Source organism: Pteropus alecto, unplaced genomic scaffold, assembly GCF_000325575.1.
Source record: "Pteropus alecto unplaced genomic scaffold, ASM32557v1 scaffold398, whole genome shotgun sequence".
NCBI classification, from domain to species: domain Eukaryota; kingdom Metazoa; phylum Chordata; class Mammalia; order Chiroptera; family Pteropodidae; genus Pteropus; species Pteropus alecto.
The window spans coordinates 3,121,322-3,134,398 of NW_006442497.1; positions in this window are offsets into that span (position 1 = coordinate 3,121,322).

Here is a 13,077-nt window from a genome sequence, read left to right on the forward strand (position 1 = left end):
TTCATCATATTCTTTAATAAACTGATAAAGTAAGTAAGTATTCCTCTTAAATTCTGTGAGCTGCTCTATCAAATTAATCAAACTCAAGGAGGGGGTCATGGGAACCTCTGATCTATAGCTGGTCAATCAGAAGCACAGGTGATAACCTGGGCTTGCTACTGGCATCGGTGGGGGGCAGTCTTATGGAACTGAGCCCTTAATCTGTGGGATCTAATGCTATTTCTCGGTAGATAGCGTTAGAATTGAATTAAATTGTAGGACACCCAGTTGGTGTCACAGAAAATTGCTTGTTGTGGGGAAAAAAAACTCCACGCTTTTGGTGACCAGAAGTGTCAGAAGTGAAGTGTTCTATGTAAAAAAATAAAGGAGACACACAGGAAAGAAACACAGTAGGGAAGAACTGGATTTTTCCCTACTCAGGAAAGGAAAAAACTGAGCTTTCCTGTTTTTTCATGTTTCCATAAAACTTCTTTAAATTACTATACTAGGCATTAAAAATTACTTTGTGTTTTGGGGTTTCTCTTTCACCATTCAAGAAGCTGCTTTTTATTTTTCCTCTTATTCCCGACATTCAGGATGGCAGCGCCACCTTGTGGTCACACCTACATGACGCTCCAGTCTGTGAGAACCAAACTTTACTATTATGCCTCTCTCTAAATAGCTGAAGTGAAACATTAAATAGTAAAGAGATCATTCTTATAGCTAAAAGTTTTAAACAAATCAACTCCTGAAAGCGATTTGGCAACTTTTTCCTTTGACCATTTTTCTGTTATTAACTTTTATTAACTTAGTCTAGCTCAAATCCTATACACTTTGTGATTACAGCAGTCTCCCCTTATCCAAGATTTCACTTTCCATGGTTTCAGTTACCCACGGTCAACTGCAGTCCAAAAACATTACATTTTCTCAACCATTGACATCATCACTTGATGATCCAAGATCATCCATGTAGCCTAACAATAGGTCCCAATGCCTATGTCACTCACCTCACCTCACTTCATTTCATCATATAGGCCCAATATCATCTCACGTCATCATAAGAGTACAGGACAATAAGATATTTTGAGAGACCACTTTCACATAATTTTTATTATGGTATATTGTTATAGTTGTTCTATTTTATTATTAGTTATTTTGTTAATCTTTTATTGTGCCTAATTGATATATAGGAAAAATCAGTATATATAGGTTTTGATACCATCCCAGGTTTCAGGCTGGGGATCTTGGAATGGATCCCCCCCATAAGGGGACTGCTATACTCTGACTTTTATCTTAAAATCAATAAAGGCTTACAAAGACCCTGAAGGTGTCACAGGAGCTTGGCATCAGAAGGTGGTAGTATCTCTGTTTAATCCCCAGACCTATGGAACCCAAGTTTAGAAACCAGGTGCATTGAGTTTATAAGCTCCAGGTTTATGAGCTCAGTAAAAGGGATCTTTTAAAAAGTCTTGCTTTCCCTGCTAGTACTTAATGTACTTTACAGCTTCTACCAGCCCTTTGCTTCCCTTCCCTCTCTTAGTCAAATTAGGAAACTGGGGTGTGGAGGACCTACACAGAACAACTCCACTGTTACCCTACGTGGTTCTCCATGCAGCAGGAAGGAGAGAGCATCCCCTTGGCTCCTGCTCAGGGCAGACAGCCTGGCCCACCAAGCAAGACCGCCCATCGAGGCTGCCTGGTGTTCAGGCTTCTCCCAGCATCACCCTGCAGGTATCTATTTCTGAAGCCTGCCACTCGACTTCCTCAGTGAACCCACAGAACTGTTTCCATAGTGGGAGAGGAGGAAAATTTCCTCCACCCGCAAGGTACTTATGGCTTATCTAATAATCAAATAGACATGAGAGATTAACAAGAAAAAATAACTAAATTTAATACATACATATGTGTGGAAACACCGCATACATGAGAGAGTCAGAGTCAGAGTTCCCCAGGCAGAAAGGGAGCATGGGTGTATATGACATTCTGAGCTAGGGATAAGGGAAGGCACCTTGGGCCTTCAGAAGGTATTTGAAAGAAGAGTAGACGTTAATAAGTACAAGTTTGCCCTGCCCTATAGATAGGTCAAAAGAGGGTATCTCTGATAATCTCTTATGATGGGCCAGGCCCCTAACTCAAGTTCTTTTAGGAAATTAAGAAGCAGAAGTTTCTCTTAAGCTGGAGCTAAAGTTTCTTTTAGCTGAAAACAACCCACTTACCACGGAGGCACACACACCTTCAAGGCTGGATGCAAGCATGTCTTCACCCATCAGAATTTTAGAACCTCCCTTAACATGTTTTTGCAAAGAAAACTCCAACAGGCTTGATGGTATACAAATTGCCTGGAACTGAGGTGACAGGGCCGGAGGCTGAGAAGGCTCTAGCACTGGGAGGGAAGGAAGACAGAATGGCTTCCACCCACATCCAGCTCCCCTGCACTTTTCCAGAGTATATTGCTTGGAGGCAGGAGATACCTTTCTTCCTGCTCTGGCCAGAAAGTGTGGCAAAGCCTGGGCAGCAACTACCAGGCCTCCAGGAGCCTGCCATCCACACACCTGCCCTCACAGAACTCCTCTTGGGAACCCTCTGACCCCTCGGGTAAGCCCCACCCTCTCCAGACTCAGGCTCAGCCCTAGGCACAGGGACCCCCATCTCAGAGCCTCAGGTCAGGCCCGAGCTTTCCTCCTGAGTGCCTTCTACCTGTCATCCACTCTCTAGGTCTTAAACTGTTTGGTTTGTAGTTGATATTAAGTGAGTCCTCTTAAGATTAATCTCCCTGGTTGTCCCCCACCTCTCACATTTACACCTCTGGTCTCCATCCCCTGACTTCTAGCCCCAACTCCTCTGCCTTGGGCCTCTCTCAGGGCCCCTTGGATGGCTGCCCGTGACCCATCCAGGAAATAGCTTTTCTTCTAATTAACTTTAAATGATGAAACACAATGCCTGATTAAAGGAACAGAAACTTGTTTTGTTTCCCCAAGATGACATATAAAAGTTGCTAACAAATTCTGTCTGAAAGTGACCTTGCAAGAGATCCTTGCTCTGCTAGAAGCCCTGTGGGCCTCCCCTCAGCCATTTTAGTGGGGAGCTGAAGCTGCTGGCCCAGAGGAGGGGGTTCAGGGCCTGTCCACTAGCTCAGCCAAGACTGTTCCTTTCCATAGCTTTGGTGTAAATCTGGCTGCTGAGAAGATATGAGCACTTTTCACAGGGGCCAAAGAACCTCTTTGGAATAAAGAGATTGATTTGTCAATTATACCTCAATAAAGCTAAAAAAAAATTTTTTTTAATTAATTTAAACGTAAATTTTTTTGAGAACCCTAATCCCTTTTCTTTGGAGGTTTAACATTAGAACCTCCCTAATGGACAGAGGTGGCTCTAGATAAGGTCTGCTGACAGGAGAGGGTGCCAAAGGCCTAAGGGGAATGTCATGAGCAAAGGAAGAAACAGAACTAGTGACCCTGTGTCTAAGTCAGCTCTGGCTATTATAACAAAATATCACACACTGGGTGGCTTAAACAAAAGACATTTATTTCTCACAGTTTTGGAGTCTGGGAAGTCCAATATCAAGGTTCTCATATATTTAGTGTCTGGTAAGAGGTCTCCTCCTGTCTTGCAGATGGCCACCTTCTCAGTGTGCCCTCACATGGCGGACAGAGAGAGAGCTCTGGTTTTTCCCACCTCTTATAAGGGGCTGCACGCTCATGACCTAATCACCTCCCAAAGGCCCCACCTCCAAATACCATCGCACTGGGGTTAGAGCTTCAACATACAAATATTGGAGGCGGGGCACAAACATTCAGTCGGTAACACTAAGACCTAGAGTGGTTCACGGGGGAGGACAAGTCTGGCACAGGTTGAAGGTGCCCCCTGACCCGATAGATGCCTAGAAGTTGTGCTTTGGAAACTATAGCTGATCGGGAGGTTTTGCACCTTCAGGGCCCAAGGACATGGCAGTCTTGGTCAATAGCACTATTGAGGGAGTAGGGTAGCCCTGAGTAAGCCATGCATTGGCAGTTAAAGAATTAGAATTCTGACAGCCCAGACATCTGGTGGCTTAAGGAGGGCCGGAGCTGAGCACGAAGTGGGTGGATAGCACAGCAGGGACAGCATCAAGCTGCATAGTACCTGTTTTCAGCAGCAACATCTGGCAGCAATGGCAGAAGCAACAAGGCAGTAGAAAATGGAACCTGCTGGTGGGCTGATGGGATTCAGGATTCTCCAGGTCTCTCTCTGCAAGGCATCTGGAGACAGGATGGCCCTTTTAAACTGTAGAAGTCTCCATGGGTTCTCCAAGAACTTGAACAAAGGACTTCCCACTTCTCTGGCCTGATGAGATCTTAAACAATAGCTTTAAATATGAAATAGAGAGGAAACTTTAGTTGTACTCCAGGATGGTAAAATCAATCATAAGGCAGCATTAAATGCATTTTGTGTCCCCTCCTCAAGGCAGAGAAGCACCATAAGCACTGCAGTGGAGAGAAGAACCAGGCTTCTACTGTGTCTCCAATGGGCTACAGCTGACTGACCTTGATCAAGTCACGTAACCTCTTTGAGACTCAGTTTGAAATCTACAAAATCACAATCATGTCACCTATCTGCCCAGTAAGGCCATTGTAAGGATTGAGATAGGGTGTATAAAATACCAGGCATCTAATAGATCCTCAGTAAATGAGTTTCCTCTTCCTTTCAAGACAGACACCACACGTTTTAGATCCTCAACTGGACCCAGCATATAATCTAGCCAAAAGTAAGTCCTCAGGAAAGGTTTATTTGTTTGATACCGGGTTTCCCCTGCCCCGTCCAGCAAGTGGTGAATCCTGCCACATCCAATGCAGCCCTGGGAAATAATCCTGAGTGGGAACAGTGGGAGATTGAGAAAAGAAAGAAGACAGAAAGCTGAGATCAGGAGGCCCAATGTCCACTGATGATGGAGTAGAGAGCGATTTTATTTTTGCAAGTTGCTTTTATACAAGAGCATACATTTGCAGACTAAAATGAGATTATTCCCACCCAACCTCCACATCCTACTATAATCATTTGCATTTCTGTAGATTATCCCCACCCTACACAGCCTGCTATAATCATTTGCATTTCAACACTGCATTGTTCTTTGATCAGTTCTTACTTCCCCATTCTTAGGAGGATTTGTGGAGGTGAGGCAACCCTTGGCTGGCCTCACAGATTGCAAGGACCTGGTCAGCTTGCAACCCGCTCTCTACATTACCCCATATTAACTCACCCTCAGGGTGGAACCACATCCCGCAGACTTGGGATATTTTTGAGCCCAGAGGTTGTTGAGCATTGACAGAGTAGTAGGTGTCTTCTCTTGACCTTGCCCTTTCCTTGGCCTGGAGGCCACACCACAACTCACTGCCCTGGACAACGCATCTTTCCACTTTTCCTGCCCAATTTTAGCTCTGCAGCTGCCAGCAGGGCTGCTCTGTTGCTCCTTACTGCTTCTCATTAACACCTGTGCCAGGTGGGGATGTGTGCCCCCTTAGTCCCAGCATCCTACACCGACCCCATGGCATCCTGTTCCACCCTCGGGTTCTTCTTGGGGATCTGTTTGCTGTCCTTGGCCTGGTTCTCTTCACCACCAGCTGAAGGGTCCAGAGTCTTTCAAAAGTCTTTTTTGTTTAAAGCTTCAAAATAAGTTTTTAAAGATACGTGACTGTATTTGAATTCCTTCTATAAAGCTCCATGATATTTTCTATCTCTCCTATGAAGTTTATCACATTCTGCCTTGGGTTAGTTATTTGTGCGTTTAACTTTTTTTTTTTTTTTTTTAGGTACAATCGATATATATTAGTTTCAGATGGGCAGCATAATGATTCGTTATTTGTACATCTTGCAAAATGATCGCCATAAGTCTAGTTAATATCCGTCACCATACATAGTTACAAAAATTTCTTTTTCTTGTGATGAGAACTTTTAAGATCTCAGCAACTTTCAAGTATACAACACAGTATTGCTAACTATAGTCACCATGTTGTACATTACATGTCCAGGATTTATTTATTTTATAACCGGAAGTTTGCACCTTTTGACCACCTTTGCACATTTTCACCTACCTCCAAACCTCCACATCTGGCAATCCACCAATCTGTTCTCTGTATCTATGAGTTCAGTTTGCTTGTTTGTTTAGATCCCACATGTAAGGGAGATCATAGGATATTAGTCTTTCTCCATCTGACTTATTTTACCTAGCATAATGTCCTCAGGATCCATCTATGTTGTCACAAATGTCTTGATTTGAGGAAATTACTTTTTTCTTAAACATACAGCTAAATGATTTAACAAAAAAAATACAAATTTCCACATTGGAAACCACAGTAAATTTGTTTTTCATGTCTATCTGTGTAGGTTGTACCTCTGGTGTGAAATTTATGTTTCAAGTGTTTATAACAGTTTGATTTGTTTTTAAACATGCTCCTCACGTCCCCAAACCTAGAAAGTGGCTCCTAAAACAAACCTAAGTTTTAATTTCACCAGTGGGACCATGACCCTTTATTCTGAGGTCCTTAAATGTTTGCAATAAAAATACAATTAATCAGTTTACCTAAATGACCTGGTTAAGGATTTAGTGCCTCCCTTGAGCAACAAATCATATCTTTCCTTTGAGAAACATCTCTTTGTTGAGGGACTCTGGAATATCTTTATGTTTCTAAACAGTATCAAAAAAAAAAAAGTTGTTAAATTGAAAATGTTATTGAATTTTAATCTACTAGTTTTGTATTTTAGGTTTGTGAATTGTTCTCTTTCATAAAAGCAGAGGTGAGGTTACTTTCCATAGAACCCCTTTTCCATCCACACTCCTTTTTCCCCAGGAATTTCTCTACACCAAAACAAAACACAAAAATTGGAGGTAAGCTTGTTTGATGGCCTCCTCTGCCTTCTGGATGATGTATATTGCGGATCACTCTGATGATGGGAGCTTCGATTGAAGGAAAGAAGGAATTTCTCCTGCTGTCCAGCTAAGAGACAGCAGAGGTGGGCCAGAGGGTGTCCTGAAAGGAGACAGGGGCAGACTTCATTGTTAACACTCTGAAGAGGTGTCACTGTTTAGAGTAGTGATATCTCTTTATACTGGCCTTTGCTGATGATGAATTGAATGACATTTAATTAAATTTAATCAATAAAATTGGGGTTCCAAAACGAGATTTCATTTGTACACATCTTGCTGGATGTATTCCTCACATGTGGGATTTTATTACTTAAAAATTCTAATTTGTATAGAGAGAAATTTTTATTGGTAGATTTGGTATTCTGTGGCATTACAGATGCTCAGGGTACTGACCCCGTAGTATTTAGGCGCACCCACGCAGGAAAGGAGCAATCTTCATTTGCTAGGGGCTGCCACAACAAAGTACCACAGCCTGGGGATTCAAAAAACAAATTTATTTTCTCAACAGTCCTAGAGGCTAGAACTCTAAGATCTAGGTGTTATTGGCAAGGTCGGTTCCTTTGGAGGACCTGAGAGAAAAGAATTTGTTTCAGGCCTCTTCCTGCCTTGCAGATAGCTGTCTTCTCCCTGTGTCTTCACATTGTCTTCACTGTGTGTCTGCACCCAAATTTCTCCTTCCTAGTCATGTGGGATTAGGGCCCACTCTACTTGCCTCACTTTAACTTAATAATCTGTTTAAAGACCTTATCTCCAAATATGGTTGAGAAAGGACTGATGCAAAAACCCCCGTATTATGGGCCTCACAGTATCCCAGGCCTCATCTCTTCTTATCCTATAGCTTGTAGCCACACGCAAGCTTAATTTCTTTAATATAGTTTTTTTCTCTGATTCAAGCTGGTTTGGGCAGGATAATGGCATTGTCAATCATTTGCCTCCCCCTACCTTATCCTCTGTATGTCTGCTCCTTTAATCATTAAGCCTGAGGACACAAGATTAACTGAGCCTCAGGTCTGTAATCATGAGGACAATAGGTTTCAGTTGGACTTTAGACTAAGGATAAAGTCTTGGCTTTAGACGTGTTTCAGCCTCAGGCCCATCAAGGCAAAACTACAACCCCACCAGCCAAGAAACCAGGTCTCTGGGACCAGAGGAGATGGCGCCATGGCTGATTTCAGAACCAGACACGATGATCAATTACCTCATCCCCTTTTAATTGTGAAATCAGTAGCACCCACAACACCAACTCCCTTAGTTTCCATGACAACTAATTTTTTGCTATATAAACTATGCTTCCAAGATACTTGGGGAGCCAGGCCTTTGTGCAAAAGCTCGCCTGTGTCTCTGAAACTTACAGTTCTCTAATAAATGCTTATTCTAAACAGCCCAACTCCTGTGTGGGTCTACCAGCTGAGCAGCGCAGGCAGCATGAGCCCAGGACTCAGTTGCCCTTTGGTTTCATGGTCACATTCTGAAGTACTAGGGGTTAAGACTTCAACATATGAATTTTGAAGTGGGGAGGGGCACACAATTCAGCCCTTAACAAGAGTATTCTACAAAGTTTATGAGCATAGGCTGTAATGGCCAACATAAAGATTTGCTTTTTGGACTTGCAAAGCCTATTATTAGGGGTCTGCTTCTATATTTGTATACAAATATAGGATGGCCTCTATGAATAAATTGTCCTTTCTATACTTTTACACCTTAAGAACCACCTTCCCCTCCCTCCAAAAAAAAAGTCATTGCACTCTTACTGATTGTTGTAATATTGACATGTGGTTTCTTGGGTCCGTGGTGGCCAGTCCCAATGTCCTGGTCATAAGTGTCCAGAATGAGACAGGAGAACTCTGCAATTTACAACAGTCCTCCCTACTCTCCCTGAGAGATATATACCTGGCTACCCTCTACCTTCTCAGGCCTCTTTGGCATTATGGTATACTCTTCTCACTCTGGAGGTCAGCCTGTGGCTTCTCTCTTCCCTGGGCACTCTGGGATGACCCACGGCCAAAGCAGCTGTAACTATGATGCTGCCTTTGGTTTGATCAAAGTCAAGATTCCGTGCTCATGATCTGGCTAGGCTGTCCTTGACAAGGCATATGATACTTTAATCATTGCCCATTTTGAGCCACTGGGTTAGAGAGATAGGACTACGTGCCACCCAGTTATTTTAATGATTTAGGTGTACTTCCTAGAGATTCTGGATTCACTGAGTTAATCAAAATAGCTAAGAGCAGCTCTAAATTTGCTTAGTTGGTTGGTTAGAATCTGGACTCAATGGTGGTCTGTACTTGTTGAGATTGAGATAATTCCAAAACTTCCCTAGTATAATTAGAGGAAAGACTACAAAGGCTGGATCTGGGAAGGTAGGTGTAGGAAAAGGCCAGCAAGTCACCCACTTATAAAGTAGCAGTTTATCAGGCTAATGGCACTCGACATCAAGGAGGGGGCAGCTTATATATCTAGTCATTCAGCATATAAATTTGCCTTCACTGCCTGCAATGCTTCTGCCAGCACCACCATCCATGTGTGGATATCCAAAGAGCCTTATTCACTGTCATGGTATATACATCATAGTCCAGAGAAAGCAACTCATTGTACAGCAAAGGAAGTACAGCATTGAATTGGGCTCAAGCCCAAGGAGTTCAGTGATTTTTCCATGTACCTCACCGCCCATAAGCAGCTTGCTTGATATAATGGTGGAATGACTTATTCAACACTCCATAACTGTGCTAGCTGAGAGACAACACCATGTAAGACTGGGGTGCTATCCTACAGGATGCTCTATAGACTTCGAATTGTTCCCCGCCATAGCCAGAATTCACAGGTCCAGAAATCAAAGGGTTCCTCTCCCTATTACATTTAATGACTCAACTTGTATTTGGCTTCTGTTCTACCAACTTTAAAGGTCTTAATTCCCATGAAGAAACATAATTAGTTCCACTAAACTGGAAATTGTGACTTCCCTATGGCTATTTTGGGTCCCTTCTGCCACTAAACCACAGACAAGAGAATCTGGAATGCTTGATGGTGGTTATCAAGGTGAAATAAGATTGCTGTGACACAATGAGGGTAGGAGGAGTATATCTATTATTCAGGGGATTCATGGGCACCCGTGGGTGCGAGCATGCCTTATAATAAAATTTAATAAAAAACTACAACAACCTAATAAAAGCAAAAAGCCAAGGACTCAGACCCTTCAGGAACAAAGGTTTGTGTTTCTTACCAGAAAAAGGGCCCCTGCCTGTTAAGGTGCCAACTGAGGGCAGAAGGAATATGGAATGGGTAGAGGAAAAAAGGAGTTTTAAAGATCAACTACAGCTCTGTAGCCATGACAGAAATAAGAACTGTAGTAGATATGCATATCTTCTTCCTTGCTTGTTACAGATTTGTACATTAATCAATTATTTCTTTTTTCCCCTTTCTCCTTTTCATATAAAGAGTATTTGTGGTGGTTAACTTTAAATTTTATTTTTCAGGTCACATAATATCCAGCAGTTGTGACTGAGCTAGAAGAGAAATTAACATCTCCCAGCAATGGATAAGAGGAATAATAGGACTTTCTGTCTCTCATTTTTGGGGCATCTTCATGGAATAAAAATATTTGTACCACATTGAGTAGAAGTGTGATTTTGTTATTATTGTATAGAAATTAAGCATGGGTAGAAGGATGATAATAATATTGAATTATCCTTGCATTCCCTAAATGTAGTCTCTTTGGTCATAATAGTCCTAAATCTTTTAATGAATTCCTGGATTACATTTACTTATATATTATTTAAGACTTCTATATCAATATTTATAACTAAAATAGGTAAGTAATAGTTGTGTAATTTTTATTAAGCTTTGGAATTAATGATGTACTGGTTTCATTAAAATAATTTAAACTTTTTCTCCTCTTTTTCCGTGCCCTGGAACAGTATCTAAATAATCTCCTCTAAAGTTTTATTAGATATTTTCTGTGAAACTATCTGAGTCTGATCCTTTGGGGGAAGCTAGTAACTCTTCAGAAACTTTCTGTATTTCTTTTATAGAAATGTCTGTTTGTATTTTCTCTTTTTTGATCTTTTTGGTAAATAATATTTTCCTAGAAAATGATCCAACTTTTCAAATTTATTTTTTTATGAATGATGAATAAATTAGCTTATATCTTCATCTACCCTCCTTCCTTCTCTTAATTCTATCACCAAACTTTTGTTTTGGTCTTAGTTCTATGTTAAATGTATTCAACATCCACTACCTTCCTTTTGCTAAAATTTATTGTTATCCCTTGTTTGAAATCAAGTTCATCCTCTAGTAATTTCCTCAAGAAGAGCTCATGATAACAATATTTCTTCAGATTATGCATATTCAGAATTGTCTATATTTAGAGAAGGAAAAGACAAGCCACAGACTAGGAAAAAATATTTGTAAAACACATATCTGATAAAGGACTTGTATCTAAAATTTACAAAGAACTCTTAAAACTCAATAATAAAAACAAACAACCCAGTTAAAAAATGGGCAAAATATCTGAGCAGACACTTCACAAGACATACAGATAGCAAATAAGTATATAAAAAGATACTCAATATCATATGTCATTAGGGAATTTAAAATTAAAACAACAATAGGATGTCACTACACAATTATTAGATAGCAAAAATCCAAAACACTGACAACAAATGCTGGCAAGAATGTGAAGCAATAGGAATTCTCGTTCACTGCAGATGAGAATGCAAAATGGTACACCCACTTTGGAAGACAATTTGTCAGTTTTTACAAAGCTAAACACAGGCTCATACAATCCAGCAATCATCCTCCATGGTATTTACCCAAATGAGTGAATATTTATGTCCACACAAAAATCTGCACATGAATGTCTATAGCAGCTTTACTCACAGTTGCCAAAAATTAGAAGCAACCATAATGTCCTTCAATAGGTGAATGAATAAGCAAACTGTGGTACTTCCATGTAATGAAATATTATTCAGTAATAAAAAGAAATGAGCTATCAAGCCACAAAAAGATATGGCAGAAACTTAAATACATATTGCTAAGTGAAAGAAGCCAGTTTAAAAAGGCTACATAGCATACAATTCCCACTATATGATATTTTGGAAAAAGAAAAACTATTGAGAAAATTAAAAAATGCGTGGCTGCAAAGAACAAGAATAGGAGGTGAGGAAGTGAAGACAACGAAAAAGGTAGCTCTTTAAAGAATTTTGCTCTGAAGGGAAGCCAAGAAGCTGGGAAATCATTGAAGTGGTTCATGTTCATCAGAGCAGGTGTCTAAGATGGGAGGGAGGAGAGCTCGTTTGTAGCTTGTGGGAATGACTCAGGAAGGAGAGAAAACTTGTGGATATACAGAAAAGTTAAGCTCCAGCATAAGCGAGTGGGTGTGGCTCCACAGCCTTTAATAGAAGCAGAGACCCCTTAGCAGATGGGAAGGTGAGATGTGTGGGTATAGATGCAAGCCTGGTACTGCGGTATACTTGAAGGTGGGAAAGTGAATGAGTCTACTTAGTTGCTGTTGTAGCACCAAATCTCAGTGGTGTAACAACGCAAAGTGTGTTTCTCACTCACATCACAGTCCAGTGCAGGTCAAGCTTCCTCACTGGAGTGACTCGGGAATCCAGGCTCTGCCGTTCATTAGAGCCTCCCTAGAGGCTTTCTTGGGATCCCTTCCATCTGGTCAGCTGAGGAGCAAAGAGAAAGAATGACAAGGACCAGCTATGATATGTCATGGCCAGGCCTGGTTGCATACTACTTCAGAAGTAGTACAGGCCAGGACCCAGTCACACTGCCCCAACCTACCTGCAGGGAGAGTGGGAGCTGAAATTCCCCCCCCTCCCCAACATCTCCAGAGATGGGATTAGTGAATATCCAAGCAGTCTTCTACACAGAGCCTAAGAGGGAGCTCCCATTGGATTGCTGCCATTTTCTCAGCGAAATAAGAAGCAAGGTTATCAGCTAATTAAGAGAAAAGAAAGTAGGAAACAATGATTTTGGAGAGACAGAGAGTAGATTGATTAATAGAATCTGCGGGAACATGGGACAGTGCTGTAGATTCACTTGAAATTGATCACAGTTTTAAAATTAGAGAGGCTGTCATGTGGTGGTGTGTTTGTTGTTATTGGGGTTGTATTCATAACATATCCAGCAGCGCAGGTGCAGGAACAGAGTGAGAGGAAAGAAGAATTTAACTAGGATTAGGATTTTGC